Source organism: Scyliorhinus torazame, chromosome 10 (genome assembly GCF_047496885.1).
Source record: "Scyliorhinus torazame isolate Kashiwa2021f chromosome 10, sScyTor2.1, whole genome shotgun sequence".
NCBI classification, from domain to species: domain Eukaryota; kingdom Metazoa; phylum Chordata; class Chondrichthyes; order Carcharhiniformes; family Scyliorhinidae; genus Scyliorhinus; species Scyliorhinus torazame.
This window is the reverse complement of record NC_092716.1, coordinates 66,193,079-66,218,782: the sequence shown is the minus strand read 5'-3', so window position 1 is coordinate 66,218,782 and position 25,704 is coordinate 66,193,079. Positions and strand designations below refer to the sequence as shown.

Here is a 25,704-nt window from a genome sequence, read left to right as displayed (position 1 = left end):
ACAGACTTCCTGGGCAGATACCTTTAGGATTCATATTATTTTCACATCTGCATTAAGATACATTGTGGCTGAAAGAGCAAATCTAGATTTGCGAGTTCATAGAATCCCTACAGTGCAGAGGGAGGCCATTCGGCCAATCGGATCTGCACCAACCCTCTGAACGAGCACCCCACCAAGGCCCACTCCCCCACTATATCCCTGTAACCCCATAGCCCCACTTAACCTTTTGGACACCATGGGCAATTTAACATGACCAATCCACCTAATCCGCACATCGTCGGACTGTGGGAGGAAACTGGAGCACCTCCGGAGGAAGCCCATGCAGACACTGGGAGAATGTACAAATGGCACACAGACAGTCCCCCGAGGCTGGAATTGAACCCGGGCCCCTGGCACTGTGAGGCAGCAGTGCTAACTACTGTGCCACTGTTCAGCCCGTGCTGATTTGCAAGAGGTATCATTTGGTCAAATTGGAAAAAGGGAACACTGCGCACCCTTTTTTTTGGCTAATGGAATTAGTTCCAACTGGGGAATGTGTATTTGTTTCAAAAAGTAATTCACCTGAGGGCCCAGAGACTACAGAAAGCTGCAAAGCTCTGCATATTAAGGGCGTTATTACTAGCGGTTGAGGCTTTACTGTGGAACAAATGGGTGATTTATTTATTCCAGGTTTAGCCAGTCTTCCTCCCTTTCATTGTTTGAAGCAATGGATAATGTTTTTCTTTTTGGGCCGTTACTTTGAACTTGGCGATGGCTTGGGTACCTGCAGTTTGAATATATGTACCTGTATTTCATCCCTCTCTTAAGATATTCATTTCATTAATTGGGATAAACACCTGTGCCATCTCTGCCCCCCACTCCTCAAAAACATTCACCTAACTTGAGCAAATTTATTCTTAATTTTGAACAAAATGTAATCATTGTTAAATGAAAGAGACCAGTTACACTTCCACTGATTTGCGCTGCAAGATATTCACGTTTACTGTTCCACATCATTGACATATGCTCATTTCTGAAGTATGCTGAAGCAAGAAAATGCTGAGTAAAGTTTTTAATGTGGAGGTGCTCTCTGAGATTCTGTATTAGAACAAACAAAGAACAAAGAAAATTACAGCACAGGAACAAGCCCTTCGGCCCTCCCAGCCTGCGCCGATCCAGATCCTTTATCTAAACCCGTTGCCTATTTTCCAAGGATCTACTTCCCTCTGTTCCCCACCCGTTCATATATCTGTCTAGATGCATCTTAAATGATGCTATTGTGCCCGCCTCTACCACCTCCGCTGGCAAAGCGTCCAGGCACCCACCACCCTCTGCCTAAAAAACTTTCCACGCGCATCTCCCTTAAACTTTCCCCCTCTCACCTTGAAATCGTGACCCCTTGTAATTGACACGCCCACTCTTGGAAAAAGCTTATTGCTATCCACCCTGTCCATATCTCTCATAATTTTGTAGACCTCAATCAGGTAACCCCTCAATCTCCGTCTTTCCAACGAAAACAATCCTAATCTACTCAACCTTTCTTCATAGCTAGCACCCTCCGTACCAGGCAGCATCCTGGTGAACCTCCTCTGCACCCTCTCTAAACCATCCACATCCTTTTGGTAATGTGGCGACCAGAACTGTACGCAGTATTCCAAATGTGGCCTAACCAAAGTCCTATACAACTGTAACATGACCTGCCGACTCTTGTACTCAATACCCCGTCCGATGAAGACAAGCAAGCTGTATGCCTTCTTGACCACTCTTATCGACCTGCGTTGCCACCTTCAGGGTACAATGGACCTGAACTCCCAGATCTCTCTGTACATCAAAATTTCCCCAGGACTCTTCCATTGACCGTATAGATCTTGAATTAGATCTTCCAAAATGCATCACCTCGCATTTGCCTGGATTGAACTCCATCTGCCATTTCTCTGCCCAATTCTCCAATCTATCTATATTTTGCTGTGTTCACTAACAGTCCTCCTCGCTATCTGCAACTCCACCAATCTTAGTATCATCTGCAAACTTGCTAATCAGACCACCTATACCTTCGTCCAGATCATTTATGTATATCACAAACAACAGTGGTCTGAGCACGGATCCCTGTGGAACACAATTAGTCAACTTTCTCCATTTTGAGACATGCCCTTCCACCACTACTCTCTGTCTCCTGTTGCCCAGCCAGTTCTTTATCCATCTAGCTAGTACACCCTGAACCCCATACAACTTCACTTTTTCCATCAACCTGCTATGGGAAACTTTATCAAACGCCTTACTGAAGTTCATGTATATGATAACTACAGCCCTTCCCTCATCAATTAACTTTGTCACTTCCTCAAAGAATTCTATTAGGTTTGTTTGACATGACCTTCCCTGCACAAAACCATGCTGCCTATCACTGATAAGTCTATTTTCTTCCAAATGTGAATAGATCCTATCCGTCAGTATCTTCTCCAGCAGTTTGCCTACCACTGACGTCAAGCTCACAGGTCTCTAATTCCCTGGATTATCCCTGCTACCCTTCTTAAACAAAGGGACAACATTAGCAATTCTCCAGTCCTCCGGGACCTCACCTGTGCTCAAGGATGCTGCAAAGATATCTGTTAAGATGGGAATTAGTGCAAAAGGTGCGGTAACACGGGTGTGGGATTCAGTTGATGATGCCATAAGCTGAGCAACTTGACAAAGTTGGTTGGGCAAGGAGTGGTGATGCTTGCTTAATCAAATTTGAGGATATTTGCCATAAACTACCAAATTCTGTGTGTAGTAGCATTCAGGTCAGTGTATACAGCCCTAAGATCTCTATGGAAATAAGAACCATCCATGTACCGGTTTTGCACATTCAGAGAGATTTTGGGACTTCTGATGAGACTGCAAACTCCAAGTCCAGAGGCTGCCAGGGTGCCTAGGTAGCACCAGCGTATCACCCTGCCCAGAGGGCATGCACCTGGGGGCCTCCCATCCTCTAGGAGACCCCTCATGAATGCTGTTCCATCGAGTCCCTATTTGTGAAGACCAGTTTTTCCCCCCAAAAAATATACTTTATTCATAAAATCTATCATAAACATTACAGAACATTTCGAATTGTCTTGACTGTACATTTCCATAAGAGTTACACATTCCCTTGACTTTCTTCCATTCAATTTTGATAACCATACACACATATCGCTCTTTACGTTAGAGACCAGTACTGAACGGTGCTCGCCCGAGTTCTCCGAGGCGAAGGAATAGAACACAACGCCTCGGATGCCTTGGGAAACTGCATATTAAAGTGAGACTAGCTGTCTTGTTCCAATATACAGATTTGCCAAAATTTGATCGCGCACATTATGGGCGGGATTTGCATCACCGCCTCGCAAAACCACGTTAGATCTAGCGAGGCGTTGCGAGCTTTGTAGATCCTGGAAGCGGGGTCTCCCAACTTCTGTCGGCCGTGTTGCGCAGTGGCAAGCTGCTTTTCAGGCGCAGCATGGCCGTTCGATCGTGCCAAGGTTCTTTTTAGGTCTGTCATTGTATCTGTAGGAGTTTAAAATGTGCATATATTCAAATCCTGGTTTGCAGGGGGGTGTACTGAATGTCCTTGAAGTGAATTGTCGGCTTGCACCTATTTTACAAGCAAATGTATACTTTTTGTGTGTGGTGGAACCTTTTGTGATATTCATTTTCATCACTAACTTCAACTTCCACTGCAGTAAGAATTTTGCGATGGCATTTGCAAATCATGAAATAGAAACACAAAATTAGAAACACAAACTTTTTGCAGCTGTAAATTATTACCTCTGTTAGGATACACCTGGGATGCGTACTTTCTTTGAGGAAGCAATATAATTAAAAAGACAAAAATGATAACTGAGATACTTATCTGCAATGTGGAAACTAGTCTGAATTTTAAGCCTAGACTTCGAAGTTGGGACAAATTTCCTATTTTATCAAGCAATAAAGGCTTTATCTGAACAAGATTGGTAAAAATATATACGTTGCTCACTCTTATGCAGAGGGTGTTCACAAAATATCTCTTGATTTTCTTTTTGATTGCAGAAGTATGATTGGTTAGGCACTATAATCCTACCTAGAGGACTAGTTAGTTGGGGCAATTTCCTGAGCTCCTGTCAATCTGTCATTGAAGCAGCATTCAAGATTATTTTGTGATTAAGCCTGCTCAACTACTTTAAATGTGTCTTCTAAATGAAGTGAAAACGTTTTAGGACAGAATATATTTGTTGACTGTAGTTCTTCAACTGACTTTTCTACATTTGAGGCATGGCAATAAACTTACTGAATTGTGTGAATTACTGTCTCTTCTCGAGGAGAAAAATATAGCTGCATGTCCATTCATCTATATTTGGGTGGTTCTTTTTTTTTCAACTTAAACTTGCTTGAATTGCTGTTGATGAAAACCAATACAAACTTGGAGCTGTTGTCTCTGTGCAAGAATTGAAGTTTAGATGCAGAGGGTGCAAAATTGCACTGGGTGGGGGCACAAAACAAGAGGAATTGCTTTTGCTGACATTCTACCAGATGCCCAATATTCAATTCTATTGAAGCCAATAGGGGCTTCTTGAAAAATACATGAATAGGATGGGAATAGACGGATATGGTCCCCAGAAGGATAGTTTTTTTTTTAGTTCAGACAGGCAGCATGGTTGGTGCAGGCTTGGAGTGCCGAAGGGCATGTTCCTGTGTGGTCATTTTCTTTGTTCTTTGCGATTGGATATCAGTTTGAGCATTAAAGGACCAATGTGATACTGTCTGTTTAGCATCCCATTCTATGTCCAAACTTATCCCCAGAATCTTTGGTTATACATTTAATAGGTGAAATGATACTCACAGACAACATGCAAAATGATATGAAGCCTGTCTGATTCTTTGTGGTACAGTTGCTGAACTCAGTCGCAGGGTACTTTGACCCTAGGTGACCCCTAATTTCTATGATTAAGTTTTCACTGGTTTGCAACAGTTAAAAAGCCATTACATCATTATTCCTGCATGGCTTTCTCTCTTGATTTACGTTCTTGCGTTAGCTCAGCATTCAGAGATTGGTCTCATAATAAAAAGATGTCCTTGGATATACAGAAAAGATAAACGTGTCGTCATCAAACACATGGAAGTATTTATTGCAAGGTCAGCACTACCGAAGGCTACTTATATGACTGTCATCGAAACAAGGTGAAAAAAGGACTTCAGTGATTTTGAACAGTCTGGTGATATTCTATTTTTTATCTCTTATTACAATTGGGTTTTAACATAGTGTTCTGAACATAAAATGGATTCTTTGAAACAACCTTTTCCTTTTAGCATTCCTAATACTCACCTTAGAGAACAAAACAAAAAGTGACCACCATATATTTTCATAAAGTATGCCTGCTATTGGAAACCCAAGCAAAAATAATTTTTCAGTTTTTGAAGTTGGCAATTACAAGATGTATCGGGAAATGGAAGACTACATATCCAAGTTAAAAATCATAGCACAGAAGGAAACTATTTGGCCCATTGTGCCTGTGTCCATTTTAAAGGTAATTTGATTTTGTACAGTATCCAGCTCAGCTGCCCATTACACACCTTGCCTGATTTCTGTGCTGAATATTTCTCATGTTATCACCAACAAAAGCCTGGCCCATGTGCTTGACAGATTTTTCACCTTGCTTTAAATTCAGTAATTCCATATATAAAAGGCAGAAATTCCAATTGTTCTTTATATGTTTTGGCTTTTTCCACTTGCAGCTTGACTGTAAAGTACTAAGTAAGCGCACTGCTTAATCACTCTGATCCTGTTTTCCATTGCGAAGATTGTCAGATATATTTCCATTTTTGTCCCCGAATATATATTAATTCACATTTATCACATTTTAGCCATTTATGCAAGCTTCTAAATGGTCTGTGTCCTGCTGTTTCCTGCATTCTTACTCAGATTTCCATGCTTCCAACTTTTGATGGTATTCCCTCCATGACCATGTTCGTATTATTTATACATAGAGGAAAACAAATCTCAAAATAGATCTCTGGGCCATAACACTGACTATAACCGATTTAAAAACAGTGCATTTACTTTTTACCTTAGTGAATGCAACCATTTTGCCTTCAGTATGCTGGACTGAGAGCTAACAAAACAATCTGTTATGGGCACTTGGATTATTTGCTTTAGAAAGTTCAAATATACCACATCAACTGCAGACATTTTTATCTGTACACTGAGCAACTTTATTGAAGAATTTTCTTAAATTGGTTAAGTATGATTTTTTAAAATCCAAGTTCACTGTCCTTGATTAGCTAATATATTCAGAAGTGTTTCCCAATTACATTTCAATTCACAGCCTCAACAAGAGTTCTAGATATCTACTACCCTTTATGTGGAAAAAGTGTTTCCTGACATTGCCTGTAAATGGCCTAGATCTAATTTTAAAGTTATGCTCCTGTTTCGGGCTCCTCTAGTAGTGGAAGGTTTTTAACATATCAACTTGTTTAATCATAAGACACCTCCGTTCTTTAATCTTACAAGAGAATACAGCCTCTTCTGTACAATATATCCTCAGAAATAAATTCTTAATTCAGCTGTCATTCTGGTGAATCCCCTCCAAAGCCAGTGTAACTTTCCTGAGGTGCATTGCCCAGAACTAAATACAGTACTCCAGATGGAGTCTAACCAACAGTTTATATAGTTGTAACCACAACATCTACCCCAGCCTTGCGATAAAGGGTAACATTGTATTAACCTTTTAAAATCATCTTTATAGTTGTCCACTAGGTTTTAGTGCTTTCTGTACTTGGACTCCTAAATCTCTGCTCCTCCACAGTTCCCAGTTTTTCCCCATTTAAAAAATACTCTTGCCATGACCTCACACTTCCCTTCTCAAACTATTAATGTTTCTTTGCAACTTTTAGCTCCCATCTGCGTTGTTTACTTGTGCCACCTAGCTTGGTATCGTCAGCAAATTTGGAGCTATGGTATGTCTAGCCTAATTTGAGTAATGTGATCATGGTGTATTTTTTTTGCGCAAGAGCAAATGATAAAGTATTAATATGCAGTTTCGAATCCCCAGTTTGTTGGTAAATGTGCTACAAAGGAGCATCAAACACTTCAGGGTTAATTAAGAGTTTCCCTGCATAGCTTTAGCTTCATCAACAAGATTACTGTGTGTAAATAGATCTAATTTCCTTGCACTTAAATCTTCATGTGGTTAATTACAGCAACAACAATGCTTTTTCATTAGTGAGTAGGTCATTATTAGATGTGTCTGGCTACATTTATTACGAACAAGCTGGGTGTACCTTTTGGAAATGTCTGGAGAGACTGACTGGAAATGATGGAACTTTCTGTATTTTTTTTAAGTATCCAATTAAAATACATTTGAATTAGCGTGGAAGCAGAAGGTGCCAATGCAAATTAAATGGATGAAAAAGGGTTCTGGGAAATCCCTGTTAATTACTGTAAAATGCCTTTATTTTCTGTTTTCTTAGGTGCCTTTAAGCTTAATGTCCTTGCTGAAATCGGTCTTGAAAGTGTGCGGGAGTTGCCCTCCAGGGTGGAATTACTGGTACCAGCAGTGGCAGAGAGAGAATCTCAGCATATTTTGTTTATAATTTTCTGCACTACTAGAAGTAAAGTGAACTCTGTGATAGTGTTGTTGTTTTGTGTAATTATTCAGCTGCTTTTTATGTCTTCCTCTGCCCCAAGTTAGAATACCTACACTGTATAATAGGTGGGGCTTTGGAATTGGAGGATGGTTCAAAATGAGCACTTTATTGCAATAAAATTATCCAAACCACAAACTATTATGTTTGAAAGACCAGATTGTACATCAAAACATTAATCGTCTCAAAGTAGCAGCTTGAGCTATATTTTATCCCACCCCACTATGGTACGAAAGGGCAGGAAACTATTTTAATAACTACCTTGTTACATCAAATGCCTTTAGATTGCAGCAAACTGATAACTACCTTGCTCTTATGTGGCTGTGGGCTGCTGTTGGAAAATTAACATTCGTGGATCTATCAATGTGGGTTATCGCCTATAACTGGGAAGTTTTATTGTACATTTAAAAAAGTAATTTGACGTTAAAATAGTTGGATGGAAGGAACTCTTGAGAATCTGAGTCATATATTTTGATTTGTACATTTTTCAAAACCCAGTTTTTTAACATGTAATCCATTGTCATATTGTAGTTCAGAAACAAACTGTGCAAGAACATTATTTAATCACTTCACATGTTAAAAATGAACCAGCGTACTAAATAAAGACTTATAAATTTGCATTTGACTTAGCATCTGACTTGGCAATGAGAATACAATTACCCTGAAACTGACCTTGGTGTGCCTATTGCAGTAACTGTGGGAACGGTAGCACAGTGGTTATGTTATGGAACTAATCATCTGGAGACACTAGTTCAAGTTGCATCATGGCAGCTGAGGAATTTAAATGTAATTAAATAAATCCAGAATCTCACATCAGTAAAGGCAACCACAAAACTACAGGACTGCCATAAAAATCTATCTGGTTCACTAATGCCATTTTGGGAAAGAAGCTTGCTGTCCTTACCTTAAATAATTGTACTCCCAGAATCATACTTTTCAGCCAATGTCCCAGCAGCGATGATGGTACAGTGGTGTATGGTTGTGAAGGAGTGGCCTTGGGAATCTTCAATCCTGACTCCAGACCCCTTGAAGTTTTATGGTCTCTGATCAAACGAGGACTGAGAACTAAATAGTCTTGGTTATAAAGTTTACAGGAGAGACAGGAAATATGGCAGAATGGGTGGGGTAGTCTTACTGATTAGAAATACTATCACCTCAATGGTGAGGGAGCATATAATGGGAACTGCGGAACAAAAGGGTCTAAAACTGTAATAGTTGTGTAGCGACCCTCTGGTAGCAGTTCTGAGATGCTAGATTGTATAAAGGCCGAAATTAGGCAAATGTGTAGCAAAGGCATTAATGGGGGCTTTCAACTTGCACATAGATTGGGGAACGGCAGACAAGCACCTGTCAGAAAGGTAGTGAAGTCCAGGAAACTTTCCTGCAGCAATTATGTTCTAGATGCAATAAAAGGTGGGGGGGGGGGGGGGGGGGGAAGAGATGACAGGTAATATTAGATTTAGTTATGAGTAATGAGCCCAATTTAATTAATAGCCTAACTGTGTGAGCATTTATCAAATCGTGATCACAACATGATTGAATGCATTTGAATGTGAAAAGCACGTTTCCGATACTAGAATTTTAGATTTGGGTAAGGCTGGCTTTAATGGAATGAGACAGAGCCTATCCATGGTAAACTGGGAAGATGGGCCAAACGACTGAATATCAGTGGAGAATATTTAAAGAAACATTTAATGAGATACAGAGCAAGTATATGCCCCTGAGAGGAAAAAGCTCCACTTCACAAAACAGCCATGGAAACTAAAGAAGTTAGGGACGGCATAAAGATAAGGGATAGGGCGTACAAAAAAGCAAAACATAGCACAGATCCCGATGAATGGGATAGGTACAAAGACCAGCAAAGGATCACAAAGCAGCTTGTAAGAGCTACTAAAAGCGATTATGAAAGCGAACTTGCAAGCGTCATCAAAATCAATGAGAACAAATGTTATAGTTCTATAAAGGGAAAGAGGGTGGTGAAGAGCAATGTAGGCCCACCAAAAGCTACAAACTGAGATACTATGAGTGATAATGGGGAAATCACATGTTGAGCAATTACTTTGCCTTATTATTTCCAGTTGAAAAGGAGGATAACTTGCCGTGGTCCCGAATAAATTGGTAGTCAATAGAGGACAGGGAATTAATACAATTGATGCTGATGCAAGTACAGCATCAATAAGTAGGCAATTAATGGAACTAAAGAGTGACAAATCCCCAGGACCTGACAGTTTCCATCTGCGGGTGAAGTAGGGGAGCACATTGTAGATGCCCTAACTATAATCTTGCAGGGTTTCTGGATTCAGGAGTAGTTCCTCTGGATTGGAAAATTACACATGTCTCTCCACTTTTTAAGAAGGGGAAACCAGGGAATTAAACTCCAGTTGGCCTAACATAGTGGTATGGAAATTGCTGGATTCTATAATCAGGAACGGGTAACTGAACACCTTGAAAAATTTTGGTCAATCAGGGAGAGCCAGCATGGATTCGTGAAGGGAAGGTCATGCCTGACTAATCTTAATCAATTTTATTAAGAGGTGACTAATGTAGTGAACAGGGGAATATCTATGGATGTTATTTATGTGGATTTCCAGAGGGCATTTGATAAAAGTCCCATATAAGAGACTGTTAACTAAGATGGAAGCCCACGGAGTTGAGGGCAAATTATTGACATGGTTAGGAAATTGGTTGAGTGGCAGGCGACAGGGTGACTATAATGGGTATTTACTCTAATTGGCAGGAAGTAAATCATGATGTACCACAGGGATCTGTGTTGGGGCCTCAATTGTTCACACTATTCATTAATGACTTGGGTGATTGCACAGAAAGTCATGTATCCAGATTTGCTGAGGTTACAAAGTTAGGTGGCATTATAGACAGCCTAGATGGTAGCATAAAATTGCAAGGAGATATTGGCAGACTAGTGAATGGACAAAATTGTGGCAGATAGAATTCAATGTAAGCAAGTGTGAGGTTAAACATTTTGGACCAAAAAAGGATAGAGCAAAGTGCTTTCTAAATGGAAAGAGGTTAGGTGCAGTGAATGTCCAAAGAGACTTGGGGGTTCAGGTGCATAGATCCTTAAAGTGCCAGAAACAAGTGCAGAAAATAATCAAAAAGGCTAACGGAATGTTAGCATTAATATCTAGAGGATTGGGATATAAAGGCTCAGGGGTTATTTATGCTGCAGCTATGCAAAACCCTGGTTAGATCCCAATTGGAATACTGTGAGCAGTTCTGGGCACCACGCCGTACAAAAGATATTTTGGACTTGGAGGGTGGGCAACGTAGGTTTACAAAAATTATACCTGGATTACAGGGCTTAAGTTACGAGGAGAGATTGCTCGAACTAGACCTGCTAGAATTAGACGGTTAAGAGGTGATCTGATCAAAGTATTTAAGATATTAACAGGGAAAGATAGTGTAGATAACAATAAACTATTTCCACTGGTCGGAGATGCTAAAACTAAGGGCTATAGTCTAAAAATTAGGGCTTGACCATTCAGGAGAGGTATTAGGAAGAGCTTCTTTGCTCAAAGGATGGTAAAGCAAGATCAGTTAATTTTAAACCTGCGATAGATAGATTTTGCAAAGATATTAAGGAATATGGACCAAAGACAGGTATAAGGAGTTAGGTCACAGATCAGCCATGACCTCATTGAATGGCGGGACAGGCCCGAGGGGCTAAATGGCCTACTTCTGTTCCTATGATTCCTATGACAAGGAAACCAACCTGCTGCTAATTGCCACCTAACTACATTTCTCCCTGAACTGATGAAACAATAGTCCTCCAAGTTGAATACCTCTTGGAAGAATCACTGAAGGTAGCAAAGGCACAGATGTAATCTGGATGCCAGACTTGAGTGTTCCATCAGCACGAATGGCTTGGTAACACCACTGTTTACTCAGTTGGTGGAATCCCGAGGACATTGCTCCCACACTATGCCTGTGGTGATGTTGTGGGCACCAACATGAGGGGAAAAACCTACTGTCCTCAATCTGCTTGCCTCAAATGGTAGTATGAATGACCACACTGCAGACACTTTTTATCGTGTTGTGTGGGTATGATCATGTTAGATGAAATTGATTCAGAGCAGATCTAGCAGCTGAAAACTAGGCGTCATGAGATACTGCGGGCCTTCAGCAACAGAATTGCATTGCACCATGATCTGTAGCCTCATGGCTTGGCATATCTCTCACCATTGTTGTCAGCAAACCAGGAGACCAATACTGGTTCAATGCAGAGTGTACTTGTCTGGAGCAGTATTCGGCGATTCTATATGGGGTGCCAATCTAGTGAAACTACTACTAAATGGAAGAGGTGGGTCCAAGAACATCCCACCTCAATTATGGCAGGACCTAGCATGTGAGTGTAAAAATCACAGCTGAAGCCTTTTATTATGAGTTAGTAGGGAGAGGTAACAAAAACCTTTTTTAACCAATGGATCTATGCCACAAGATCTCACTTTTTAAACAAATTTTCAGAGAATCCCTACATTGCAGAAGGAGGCCATTCAGCCCATCAAATCTGCACCGACCCTCCAAAAGAGCACCCTGCCTAGGCCCACTCCCCTGCCCTATCCCCATAACCCCACCTAACCTGCACATCATTGAATTTATTATATATAAATACTTAAAACCAGCATTATTAACTTAGAATCGTTGATATTTACATGTTAGGCACTGAGTTTTGCTTCTTACTTCCACCGAGAATTCTCTTATTCTTTATGATATCTTAAGAATTATTTACTTATGCAGGCATCACCCATTAGTATGCTCAGTTGTCAGGAGAATTCCCCTCTGTTCCAGCTCTTCTCAGAGGTAAATCTTTCATTTACCAATCCTTGACTGTGGCAGTCCTGCGTTTTGGTTACTTTTTCAGTACTTTCAAGCTAAACAGTTTGTTGCTTTCCTTGGCACAAGAGTCTATGGAGGACCACTATTGATTAATTCTATTAGTTTCCAACCAGCCAGTCTTACAGCTTCTGTTCCCTCGCAAAATTCAAACCGAGATTAAGCCTCACCCGCATACCACATAATAAATGATCTAGTTAGTTTTTCTTAAACTCTGCTTGTAGTGCAGGTCTATCCAATTGTCATTTATCATTTATTTCAGCTATCGCTTAGTGAGCTGCAAACCGCACAGGCCAAAATGCAACTAAACGTCTGGGATATCCTCAAACCAATCTTTGGATTAATTATCCCTCATGTACAATTTCACCTTGGAGTTGATGGAGTAAATCTGTTTTAAACTTTCAGAATTTACTGAATGCGTTGCCTTTAAAATGTTAATCTTCCCAGAATGGGAACATTTCTCTAAAATATTAACACGAACCATGGACTAGATATTCAAAACACTTTTCAGTAAATTTCAGCCAGAGGCGTTGACTGCATGAGGCATCTATGCCTCCTCCTAAGGCCCCTAGCATTATGCAATATTTGGGGTTGCAGAGGAGCCGGGAGTGCAGGAGGCGAAAGAGGCCGGTATTCTGGCCTTTGCATCCCTGGTAGCCCGGCGAAGGATTCTTCTTCAGTGGAAGGATGCGAGGCCCCCAAGCGTGGAATCCTGGATCAACGATATGGCGGGGTTGATTAAATTGGAGAGGGTGAAATTTGGCTTAAGGGGATCGGTGCAAGGGTTCTTCAGGCGGTGGCAACTGTTCTTGGACTTCCTGGCAGAACGGTAGACAATGGTCAGCAGCAGCAGCAACCAGGGGGGGGGGGGGGGGGGGGTTCTATTTTATTTTTGTTTGTCTATACTGGGGGACCTGAGGGGGTGGATATGTTTGCTATGTGTTTTGGCGGGTGTTAATATATTATTTAGAATCATAGAATCAACAGTGCAGAAGGAGGCCATTCGGCCCATCAAGTCTGCACCGGCTCTTGGAAAGAGCACCCTACCCAAGGTCCACACCTCCACCCTATCCCCATAACCCAGTAACCCCACCCAACACTAAGGGCAATTTTGGACACTATGGGCAATTTAGCATAGCCAATCCACCTAACCCGCACATCCCCCCGTATAGGGGGGAGGGGGCACTGGTTTTTTTTGATTTGTATTTAATTCTGTTGGGTTCCTTTTACATTTTGTTGTTGATATTTTGTGAAAACTTTAATATAAATTATTATTTTTAAAAAGAAGAAAAAATACAACGGCATTCCGGCTGTAGCGTTGAAGGCTCATGTTCCAGAATTAGCAGTGCTTCTCATTACGCTGCAAAGTGGAAAATTGCCCAGCTATATTCTATAGCTGATATGCAGGATTAATTCAATCTGGTCTACTCTCAATCATCAGCAAAGTAATGGGGGGTATTGATACCAGTGCGATCAAGCAGCATTTATTCACCAGTAAGGTGGCACCACTTAGGGCAACACGGTAGCATTGTGGATAGCACAATTGCTTCACAGCTCCAGGGTCCCAGGTTCGATTCCGCTTGGGTCACTGTCTGTGCGGAGTCTGCACATCCTCCCCGTGTGTGCGTGGGTTTCCTCCGGGTGCTCCGGTTTCCTCCCACAGTCCAAAGATGTGCGGGTTAGGTGGATTGGTCATGATAAATTGCCCTTAGTGTCCAAAATTGCCCTTAGTGTTGGGTGGGGTTACTGGGTTATGGCGATAGGGTGGAGGTGCTGAACTTGGGTAGGGTTCTCTTTCCAAGAGCCGGTGCAGACTCGATGGGCCGAATGGCCTCCTTCGGCACTGTAAATTCTATGATAATCTATGAAAACCTGTTTGCTGATGTTCAATTTGGGTTGTGCCAGGACCAGCCAACTTCAGACTTCATTACAACCTTGGTCTAAGCATGGGCAAATGAACTGAATTCCAGAGGTAAGAGTGACTGCCCCACCCCATGCGGAGAGGGCAGGGAAAGAGGAAGGCCTCCTCGTGAACCTGAGCCTCGTCAAACTTGCCATCAATAGGTCTACGCAGTGCGCGACTAAGGGGGGGGATCATCCAACTTAACTGACTGCTCCTCTACCATGGCTGCATTTGAGGTCAGGTGTCCTGGAGAAGGAGCACGTGGTGTCTAACGTGCTTGGTGGACACTACGGGGACTGGGGTGCCTTATTGACTCCACCAATCAAGTTTTGGTTTAACGTTTTAAGTTTAATTTGTGAGTTGCTTTTTGTTTCAGGCAGTATCACGTTAAGGAGCTGCCCCTTTAATTTGTCCCTCAGTCTATTTGATTTAGTTTAATTGATTTATACAAAATAGGAGAATGACTGCCCTTGACAGCAAGACAGCCTTTGACAGACTATGGCATCAAGGAGCCCTAGTAAATTTGAAGTTACTAGGAATAAGAGGGAAAACTGTCCACAGTCTGGAGTTCCACCTAGTACAAAGTAAAATAGGTGTGGTTGTTGGGAAATCACTGCAGAAGTTCCTCAGGGTTGTGTTGTTGGCCCAAACATCCTCATCAATGGCCTTCCGTCCATCATGAGGCCAGAAGTTCCATGTGATGCATAGTGTTCAGTTCTATTCACCAGTCCTCAGAAAATGAAACAGTCCATGCCCGCAGGCAGCAAAATCTGAATAACATTCCGGCTTGGGTTGTTAAGTGGCATGCAACATCCATGCCACACAAGTGCCAGGCAATGATCATCTCCAACAAGATGGAATTTAACCAACTTTTCTTGACATTCAATGATATTGCTATCACTGAATCCTCCACCAGCAACAACACTATTAACTAAAAATTCCACTGAACCAATGAGATAAAATTGTAACTAGAAGAAAAGATCAGGGGTGAAATTCTCCCGTTTTGGCGCGATGTCCGCTGTCCGCGATGTCCGCTGACTGGCGCCCAAAACGGCGCCAATCAGACGGGCATCGCGCCGCCCCAAAGGTGCGGAATGCTCCGCATCTTTGGGGGCCGAGCCCCAACATTGAGGGGCTAGGCCGACGCCGGAGGAATTTCCGCCCCGCCAGCTGGCGGAAACGGCCTTTGTTGCCCCGCCAGCTGGCGCGGAAATGACATCCCCGGGCGGCGCATGCGCGGGAGCGTCAGCGGCCGCTGACAGTTTCCCACGCATGCGCAGTGGCGAGAGTCTCTTCCGCCTCCGCCATGGTGGAGACCATGGCGGAGGCGGAAGGGAAAGAGTGCCCCCACGGCACAGGCCCGCCCGCGGATCGATGGGCCCCGATCGCGGGCCAGGCCACCGTGGGGGCACCCCCCGGGGCCAGATCGCCCCGCGTCCCCCCCCCCGGAGCCCGCTACGCCGCCTTGTCTCGCCGTTCAAAAGGTGGTTTAATCCACTCCGGCGGGACAGGCAATTTATCGGCGGGACTTCGGCCCATCCGGGCCGGAGAATCCGGCGGGGGCTGCCGTGAATCCCGCCCCCGCCGGTTGCCGAAGTCTCCGGTACCGGATATTCGGCGGGGGCGGGATTCACGGCAGCCCCCCCGGCGATTCTCCAACCCGGCGGGGGGTCGGAGAATGACTCCCCACAGCCTTGATATTCTGTGGTGAATAACCCCCCTAACTCCCCAGTGGACCCTTGCCATCCACAAGGCACAGGTCAGGAGTGTGATAGAATGACACCCCCCCCCAACCCCCACAGCTTGACAAATGCAGCTCTAGCAATATACAAGAAGCACAACACCCAAACAACCCTATCAATTGGCACCCTATCCACCACCTCCAACAGTCACTCCCTTCACCAACAGTAGTGCATTGTGGTTCCACTGTGTGCCATCTACATGATGCACTGCTTTTATTCCAAAAGAATTGGAGTTTAAGAGAAACGACATTTTGCTATGATTATACAAGGTATTGTAATGTGTGCAGTTTTCAACTCCTTAGCTAAGAAAGGACATACCTGACTTCAAGGGAGTGAGCTGAAGGTTCTTTTGATTGGCTCCTGCTATTAAGGGATTGTTTGATGTGAGATTGAGTAGACTAGGCCTATTTTCTCTAGAATTTCGAAGAATGAAAGGTGATCTCATTGAAACATAGAACATTCCTAAGGGGCTTGATGAGATAAATGCTGAAAAAATGTTTGGTCTGACTGGGGAATCTACAACACGGGTCACAATCTAAGAATAAGAGGTTGGCCATTTAAGACTGTGTTGAGAAGAAATTTCTTCACTCGGGTGTGAATCTTTGGAATTAAAACAGAAAATGCCAGAAAATATTCAGCAGGTCTGGGAGCATCTTGAGAAAAAAACTGAATTAATGTTTCAAGGCAAGGATTTGTGTTCAGAACTGATGACTGCCCAAATATGGAGACCAACACTGTGTACAATATTCCAGATGTGGTTGCACCAAAGTCCTGTGTAATTGGAATAAGACTCCTTTACTCCTGTACTTCTGCTCCCTTCATTAAAGGACAACATGCCATTTGCCTTCCTAATTGCTTGCTATAACTGCATGTTAACTGCATGCTTTGTGAAGCACATTTTAGGAAGAAGCAATGTTCTCTCTAAATTTTTTTATCGAGCACGGCATATCCGTTTATGTGCACTGGCCCTTTAAGTCTTTTTTACATGGGTGTGCACACCTGGTAACTTAAAAGGCTCGATTCCTGCTTGCTCTACTGGAAATTTTGTTGTTGAGGCCATGCAACTTAGAAGGAAAGTTTGCAATAAGATGCGGTAAATCAAAGAGCAGAGACCAAGCAAAAGAGAAAAGTATTATTACGGGAACTGAAAAACGGATCGTGACAGGAAGGGTACAGATAGAGTACAAATCTACCAGTAAGTCAACAGATGAGACTAGAGGTCTAAAAAGAATGAAAGGAAAAAACTAAAAGCCCTGTATCTGAATGCACGTAGCATTTGAACCAAACCAGATGAACTGAGAGTGCACATAGAAATAAATAAGTACGATTTGATAGCCATTACCGAGATATGGCTGCAAGAAGACATGAATTGGGACCTGAATATTGAAGGATATTGGATATTTCAGAAGGACAGGAAGTGAGGAAAAGGTAAAAGAGTGGTTTGTTATCCGTAGGATCCATACAGTGCAGAAGGAGGCCATTCAGCCCATGGAGTCTGCACTGAAAGTCTGAAAGAGCACTCTACTTACATAGAACATGGAACAGTACCTGCTCTATCCCTGCACATTGATCACGGATAATCCACCTAATCTGCATATTTTTGGAAACTAAGGGGCAATTTAGCATGGCCATCCACCTAACCTGCACACCTTTAATAATGTTATTAGCACAATAGAGAGGGATGACCTAAGTTCAGGAAACCAGGATGTGGAACTGGTTTGGGTAGAGATGGCAAATGGTAAAGGCAAGAAGTCACCACTTGTGGAAGTCTTGCGCAAGCGCTCAAAGTTAACCACCTCGTGGGTTGGAGCATAAAGGAAGTAATAATCGGAGCTTGTCGGAAAGATACAGAGAATGGGAGATTTTAATTTACATATGGACTGGAAAAGTCAGCTGGCGGCGTGAATACCGCCTCGACGCCGGCTGCCAGATTCTCCGGTGCCTGCTTTTCAGCGGGGGCGGGAATCGCGTTGCGCTGGTTGGGGGCTGTTGGCAGCGGCCCCCCACCCCAGCGATGGGCCGAGTGACTGCCCGTTTTCGGCCGGTCCCGCCGGCGTAAATCAAATCAGGTCCGTACCAGCAGGACCTGGCTCTGCGGGTGGCCTGCGGAGTCCTGGGGGGGGGGGAGGGCACGGTGGCCTTGCCTGCGATCGGGGCCCACCAATCCGTGGGCGGGCCTGTGCCATGGGGGCACTCTTTCCCTACGCGTCGGCCGCTGTAACGGTCCGCCATGGCTGGCACGGAAAGGAACCCACATGCGCTGGGATGACGCCAGTACATGCTGGCGCACCCGCGCATGCGCCGGCCAGCGGAGGCCCTTTGGCGCCGGCTGGCGCGGCGGCAACCCCGCCGGCGCCAGCCCCTGAAGGTGCGGATGGGCGGCCCGACGCCGGAGTGCTTCACACCATTCCTCGGCGCCGGTATGGCCCGCCCCGCCGGTTGGGGAGAATCCTGCCCCATGTTTTTAAACTTTGCATCAGTATTCACCAAAGAGAAGAAATTGGTAGATGTTGAGTCTGGAGAAGGGTGTGTAGATAGCCTGGGTCACATTGAGATCCAAAAAGACGAGGTGTTGGGTGTCTTAAAAAATATTAAGGTAGATAAGTTCCCAGGACCTGATGGGATCTACCCCAGAATACTGAAGGAGGCGAGAGAGGAAATTGCGGAGGCCTTGACAGAAATCTTTGGATTCTGCCCTCACTGTCTTCAGGTGATGTCCCGGAGGACTGGAGAATAGCCAATGTTGTTCCTCTGTTTAAGAAGGGTAGCAAGGATAATCCAGGGAACTACAGGCCGGTGAGCCTTACTTCAGTGGTAGGGAAATTACTGGAGAGAATTCTTCGAGACAGGATCTACTCCCATTTGGAAGCAAATGGACGTATTAGTGAGAGGCAGCATGGTTTTGTGAAGGAGAGATCGTGCCTCACTAACTTGATAGAGTTTTTCGAGGAGGTCACTAAGATGATTGATGCAGGTAGGGCAGTGGATGTTGTCTATATGGACTTCAGTAAGGCCTTTGACAAGGTCCCTCATGGTAGACTAGTACAAAAGGTGAAGTCACACGGGATCAGGGGTGAGCTGGCAAGGTGGATACAGAACTGGCTAGGTCATAGAAGGCAGAGAGTAGCAATGGAAGGTTGCTTTTCTAATTGGAGGGTTGTGACCAGTGGTGTTCCACAGGGATCAGTGCTGGGACCTTTGCTGTTTGTAGTATATATAAATGATTTGGAGGAAAATGAAACTGGTCTGAGTAGTAAGTTTGCAGACGACACAAAGGTTGGTGGAATTGCGGATAGCGATGAGGACTGTCAGAGGATACAGCAGGATTTAGATTGTTTGGAGAGATGGCAGATGGGGTTTAATCCGGACAAATGTGAGGTAATGCATTTTGGAAGGTCTAATGCAGGTAGGGAATATACAGTGAATGGTAGAACCCTCAAGAGTATTGAAAGTCAAAGAGATCTAGGAGTACAGGTCCACAGGTCACTGAAAGGGGCACCACAGGTCACTGAAAGGGGCAACACAGGTGGAGAATGTGGTCAAGAAGGCATACGGCATGCTTGCCTTCATTGGCCGGGGCATTGAGTATAAGAATTGGCAAGTCATGTTGCAGCTGTATAGAACCTTAGTTAGGCCACACTTGGAGTATAGTGTTCAATTCTGGTCGCCGCACTACCAGAAGGATGTGGAGGCTTTAGAGAGGGTGCAAAAGAGATTTACCAGAATGTTGCCTGGTATGGAGGGCATTAGCTATGAGGAGCGGTTGAATAAACTCGGTTTGTTCTCACTGGAACGAAGGAGGTTGAGGGGCGACCTGATAGAGGTCTACAAAATTATGAGGGGCATAGACAGAGTGGATAGTCAGAGGCTTTTCCCCGGGGTAGAGGGGTCAATTACTAGGGGGCATAGGTTTAAGGTGAGAGGGGCAAGGTTTAGAGTAGATGTACGAGGCAAGTTTTTTACGCAGAGGGTAGTGGGTGCCTGGAACTCTCTACCGGAGGAGGTGGTGGAAGCAGGGACGATAGTGACATTTAAGGGGCATCTTGACAAATACATGAATAGGATGGGAATAGAGGGTACGGACCCAGGAAGTGTAGAAGATTGTAGTTTAGTCGGGCAGCATGGTCGGCACGGGCTTGGAGGGCCGAAGGGCCTGTACCTGTGCTCTACATTTCTTTGTTCTTTGTTAAATAAAGACAAATATGAGGGCATGAAAGCTGAGCTGGCTAATGTGAATTGGCAAATTAGGTTGAAGAATAGGTAAAAAGAGATGCACTGGCAAATATTTGAGGGGATATTTCAGAATACAAAGAATAGATACATTCCAACAAGTAAGAAGGAGTCCCAGGGATGGACCCAACATCTGGTTAACTGGAAAGTTTAAAGATAGTATCAATCTGAAAGAAAAAGTATATAATTGTGCAGTGGTAAGTCAGAAGATTGGACAGAATATATGAAATGGCAAAGTATGACTAAAACATGAATAAGGAGAGAAAAAATATAGTACAAGATAAAGCTAGCCAGAAATATAAAACAGATATGAGTTTTTATAAATATTTAAAGAAAATGTTAAAAGTGTCTAATGAGATAGATGATGCATTGGTTTTAATTTTCCAAAACATCTGAGATTCAAGGAAGGTCCCATTAGTTTGGAAGATAGCAAATGTAACTGCATTATTCAAAAAGGGAAGGAGACAGAAAGGGGGAAACCTGAGGCCAATTAACTTAATACCTGCTACAGGGAACATTTTAGAAGATATTGTGAAATAAGTTGTAGCGGGGCACTTGGATAAGCTCAAGGCAATCAGGCAATGCAAACAGGGTTTTGTGAAGGGAAATCATGTTTAATCAACTTATTGGAGTTCTTTGAGGAAGTACCTTGTGCTGTGGATAAAGGGGAACTGGTGGATGTACTGTACTTTGACTTCCAGAAGGCATTTGATAAAGTGCAACATTAAAGGTTACTTTGGAAAATAAAAGTTCATGTGATAGGGGGTAACACTGGTATGGATAGAAGATTGGCTGGCCAACAGGAAACAGAGAGTGTGTATAAATGAGTCTTTTTCAGGTTGGCAAAATGTTACCAGTGGTGTGTCACAGGGATCAGTGCTGCAACCTCCACTGTTCACCATTTATATCAATGACTTGGGTGAAGAAATGGTTGCCAATTTGCAGATGACCCAAAAATAGGTAGGAAAGTAAGGCGTGAAGAGGATCATATGGAGGCTGCAAAAAATAGATGGGTTAAGTGAGTGGGTAACGATCTGGCAAATAGAATATAATGTGGGCAAATGTGAAAAAAGCATATGATCTAAACGGTGAGAGGTTACAGAGCTCTTGAGGTGCAGAGGGACCTGGGTATCCCAGTGCATGAATCACAAAAGGCGAGTATGCAGATACAGCAAGTAATTAGAAAATAAATAGAATATTATCATTTATTGTAAGGGGAATTGAATACAAAGGTTGGAAGTTTATGCTTCAGTTGTAGAGGGCATGGGTGTGACCACATTTGGAGTACTGTGTACAGTATTTGTCACCTTATTTAAGGAAGGTTGTAAATGTATTGGAAACAGTTTAGAGAAGGCTTACCTGGAATGGGAGGGGTAGCCTTATGAGGAAAGGTTGGACAGGCTAGGCTTGTTTCCCCGAGTGTTTAAAAGAGTTAGATGCAAGCAGATTGAAACATCTAGATCTTGAAGGGTCGATGTGGAGAGGAGTTTTCCTGTTATTGTAGTATCTGGAACTAGGGGATTACTGTTTTGAAAATAAGGGGTCACCGATTTAAAACTGAGGTGAGGTGAAATTTATTCATTCGGTCGTGAGTCTGTGTGACTCTTCCTGAAAAGGTGGTGGAAGCAGAGTCTCTGAATATTAGGCTGAGATATATAGATCCTTAGTAAGCAAGGAGGTGATTGATTATCGGCGGTCAGCGGGATGCAGATTTGAAGTTACCCTCAGATCAGCCATGATCTTATCAAATAGCAGAGCAGGTCAAGGGGCTGAATGGTGTGCTCCGGGTCATTGTCTGTATTGTGGATTCTAGCATTGTGGATAGCACAATTGCTTCACAGCTCCAGGGTCCCAGGTTTGATTCCGGCTTGGGTCACTGTCTGCGGAGTCTGCACATCCTCCCCGTGTGTGCGTGGGTTTCCTCCGGGTGCTCCGGTTTCCTCCCACAGTCCAAAGATGTGTAGGTTAGGTGGATTGGCCATGATAAATTGCCCTTAGTGTCCAAAATTGCCCTTAATGTTGGGTGGGGTTACTGGGTTATGGGGATAGGGTGGAGGTGTTGACCTTGGGTAGGGTGCTCTTTCCAAGAGCTGGTGCAGACTCGATGGGCCGAATGGCCTCCTTCTGCACTGTAAATTCTATGATATCATTGCCACTGCAGCCAGAGTATCTACAACCGTGGAGCCACTTTGCCAAATATACTTAAGAAAGGTTAGTTATTTTTCATGGTGGTCAGATTATTTACATCTTCTGAATGAATTTATCACCATGCTCTTTAAAAAACAAAACAAAGCGAGGTTTGTGACATGCACCATAAATAGTAGTTCTGTCTCATCAACTGTTTGCATAACAGAAACTATAACTTGTGCTTTTAAAATTACATAGCTTCATCATACTAGCATAACTGTGTTTAAATTGTGCCTGTCCTAATAAAATTGTATATAATCCAAATTATGGTACTGTTACTACTTCTGTATTTTGGTTAAAGCTTATAATGGAAAATCTAAACTGGCAATCCATTCAATGGCTGCCTGAGGTGAAGAGTGAAGAAATGGGGTGCCTCCCGCAACAGATCTCAGTGAGCAGGTGGATGTGATGTGTTCCCTGGTTTGTGAATCATAGCCATAATCACCCGTTGCATTGTCCCGTTGTCCTTTATCTTCCATTGAAGGAACAGATGGCACCATCAACCATACACAATGCAGATTTGGTTAAATACTGCACTCCTTCTTTGAGGGCGTTTGAAGCGCAGGACCTCTGCTGTTGGGTCAGTGATGAGGTGTTGGGTCCTTTTATGTGCAATGTGTTCCACAGTTAGCTGCATGAATATAGCTGCTGTTTGCCAGAAAGGCCAACACGATTTTAAGCACTTTCTTGTTGGATTTCTCATGCCTTCATAAATGAGAAGATTTGAGGTTGCTCATTATGAAGCACAATGGCAGAGTGGCAATGGGCAGTGTGGGTTTGCAGCTGGAGCCACTCCGAGTGGACTTAAACATGACGTGAACCTGACAATGCCCACATGGAGGTGTTTTGCTGAATGCTCACTATCTTTCTGTGGCAGTTGCAAGAACAAGAACAGAGTAGACTTGGGCCACTGGTACTGTGCAAAGCGTACTGTCCTGTGACATTCTGGTGAGTTTCTGGACCAGATCTTTGCTGCTTTTGCTTTTAGGCTGATGTTGATGACATTAGGCAGACAGGTGAGAGTCCTGCCCAAGATGATACCCAGATATTTTGGGTGGGGTGTCATGGATATGCTGCCTCCTTCAAAAGGAAGAGTTGAGTTCTTTCCCGGCAACGTTCTTGTTCTGATGGAATGCTGATACAACTGTCTTCTCTGGACTGGGAAGCTGTTGCAGATCCAGAAGTAACATTCCAGTAAGTCCAGGTCGTTGTTTCCTCTAGTGTTGATGTTTATGTCAACAGCACTATGTCATCGATATAGATGAACTTCTGGGCATGTCTACTCTATAGATGTTGAAAAATGTCTCTGTGAGTATCGACCCCTATGACAGATCATTGTTGAGGTCCATGTTTGTGTCCAAGTTACAGTGAACAATGTCATTGGAGATACACTAGTGGACATCACTACATCCACCGTGTTTATCTGTTACACCTCTGGATTGCATTTGATGTGGATATTACACCTCTGGATGTCACATGCAACCTAATTGCCTCAAATTTAGTATTTCTAAGAAAGCAATAAATCATTGCTTCAAAAATGTTCACGGATAAATGTTCAGATTTAACCTCAGCAGTTACTGCTGCTCTTGAATTCACCCTGTTTATCGGGTAGAATTCCGAATAACAGTAATGTTTTATTACACAGCTTAAGGAGGTAGGACAGCACAGTGGTTAGCACTGATGCCTCACAGCACCAGGGCTCCGGATTCAATTCCCTTGGGTGACTGTTTGTGTGGAGTTTGCACATTCTCCCTATGTCCATGTGTGGGTTTCCTGAGGGTGCTCCGGCTTCCTCCCACAGTCCAAAGATGTGCAGGTTAGGTGGTTTGGCCATGCTAAATTGCCCCTTAGTCTCCAAATGTTAGATGGGGTTACACGGATGGGGCGGGGTAGTGTGCTCTTTTAGGAGAGTCGGTGCAGACTTGATGGGCCGAATGGCGTCCTTCTGCAATGTAGGGAATTTATGATTCAGGTTTAGAGCCACGGACTTTCCATAATACTTGGTGAACACAGTTTTAGCTTGAAAGGCCTAAGAGTTCAGCTGTGGTTATTACAAAATGCTTGGGACCTCGCCAATGGTACTTTGTCTCCATCATTGCCGGGAGAGAGCATCTCTTGAAGTGCACCTCAATGGCACTGGAGGTATGGTACCACACCATTTATATTACAGGACTGCTACCAGTATTGGAGCAGCTTGCAGGAGCAGTGCTATTTCATGTAACTGGAGCAAAATGGCTTTGATGCTCCCATTATTTGAAACACTAACATGGGCGGCACGGTAGCACAGTGGTTAGCACCGTTGCTTCACAGCGCCAGTATTTTGGGTTCGATTCCTACTTGAGTTACTGTCTGTGCGGAGTCGGCACAATCTCCCCATGTCTGCGTGGGTTTCCTCCAGGTGCTCCGGTTTCCTCCCACAAGTCCCGAAAGTAGTGTTGTTAGGTGAATTGGACCTGCTGAATGTTCCCTTGGTGTACCCGAACAGGCGTCGTAGATTGGCGATTAGGAGATTTTCACAGTAACTTCATTGCAGTGTTAATGTAAGCCTATTTGTGACAATAATAAAGATTATTATTAGGTAGTAACTTCTAAATTTTGTGACTAGCACATGCATGGATATGTACGGTGATATTTGGGTATTAAAATTGATATACATAATGTCTGTGCTTGCCAGCTTAGAAGTTAGCCTCACTTGCTAACTTTTTCACCAAGCACCACCTTTGTGCACAGGAATCTGAGATGGGAAGACTGAATACAGATGAATGAAAAGTTTTTTTCAAATAAAACTTCCAAAGAGCATTAAAAAAAAAATTTTGAGTAACCAATTCATTTTCCCAATTAAGGGGCAACTTAGTGTGGCCAATCCACCTACCCTGCTCATGTTTTGGGTTGGGGGGCAAAACCCATGCAAACATGGGGAGAATGTGCTCCACACGGACAGTGACCAGAGCCGGGATCGAACCTGGAACCTCGGCACCGTGAGGCTGCAGTGCTACCACTGCGCCACCGCGCTGCCCCTAGCATTGCATTTTTAAAGAAATTAACAATTTTGGATACTTTCAAAAGTACCGTAGCATAAAATGAATAATGTGTGTGATTGTGGGACTTTTCCATGATCGATAGATGATATGTTTCCGGATTTTGCTGCAGCGCTATATGTCTGAGTTACTAATAGTTTAT

The 25,704-nt window shown here is 43.5% G+C and overlaps 1 protein-coding gene across 3 annotated transcripts in view; it reads left to right on the top strand.

Annotated features, from left to right (window-relative positions):
* Nucleotides 1-25,704, top strand: part of znf423 (zinc finger protein 423) — a 512,581-nt gene that overhangs the window by 112,472 nt on the left and 374,405 nt on the right. The gene's annotated exons all lie outside the window — the stretch shown is intronic.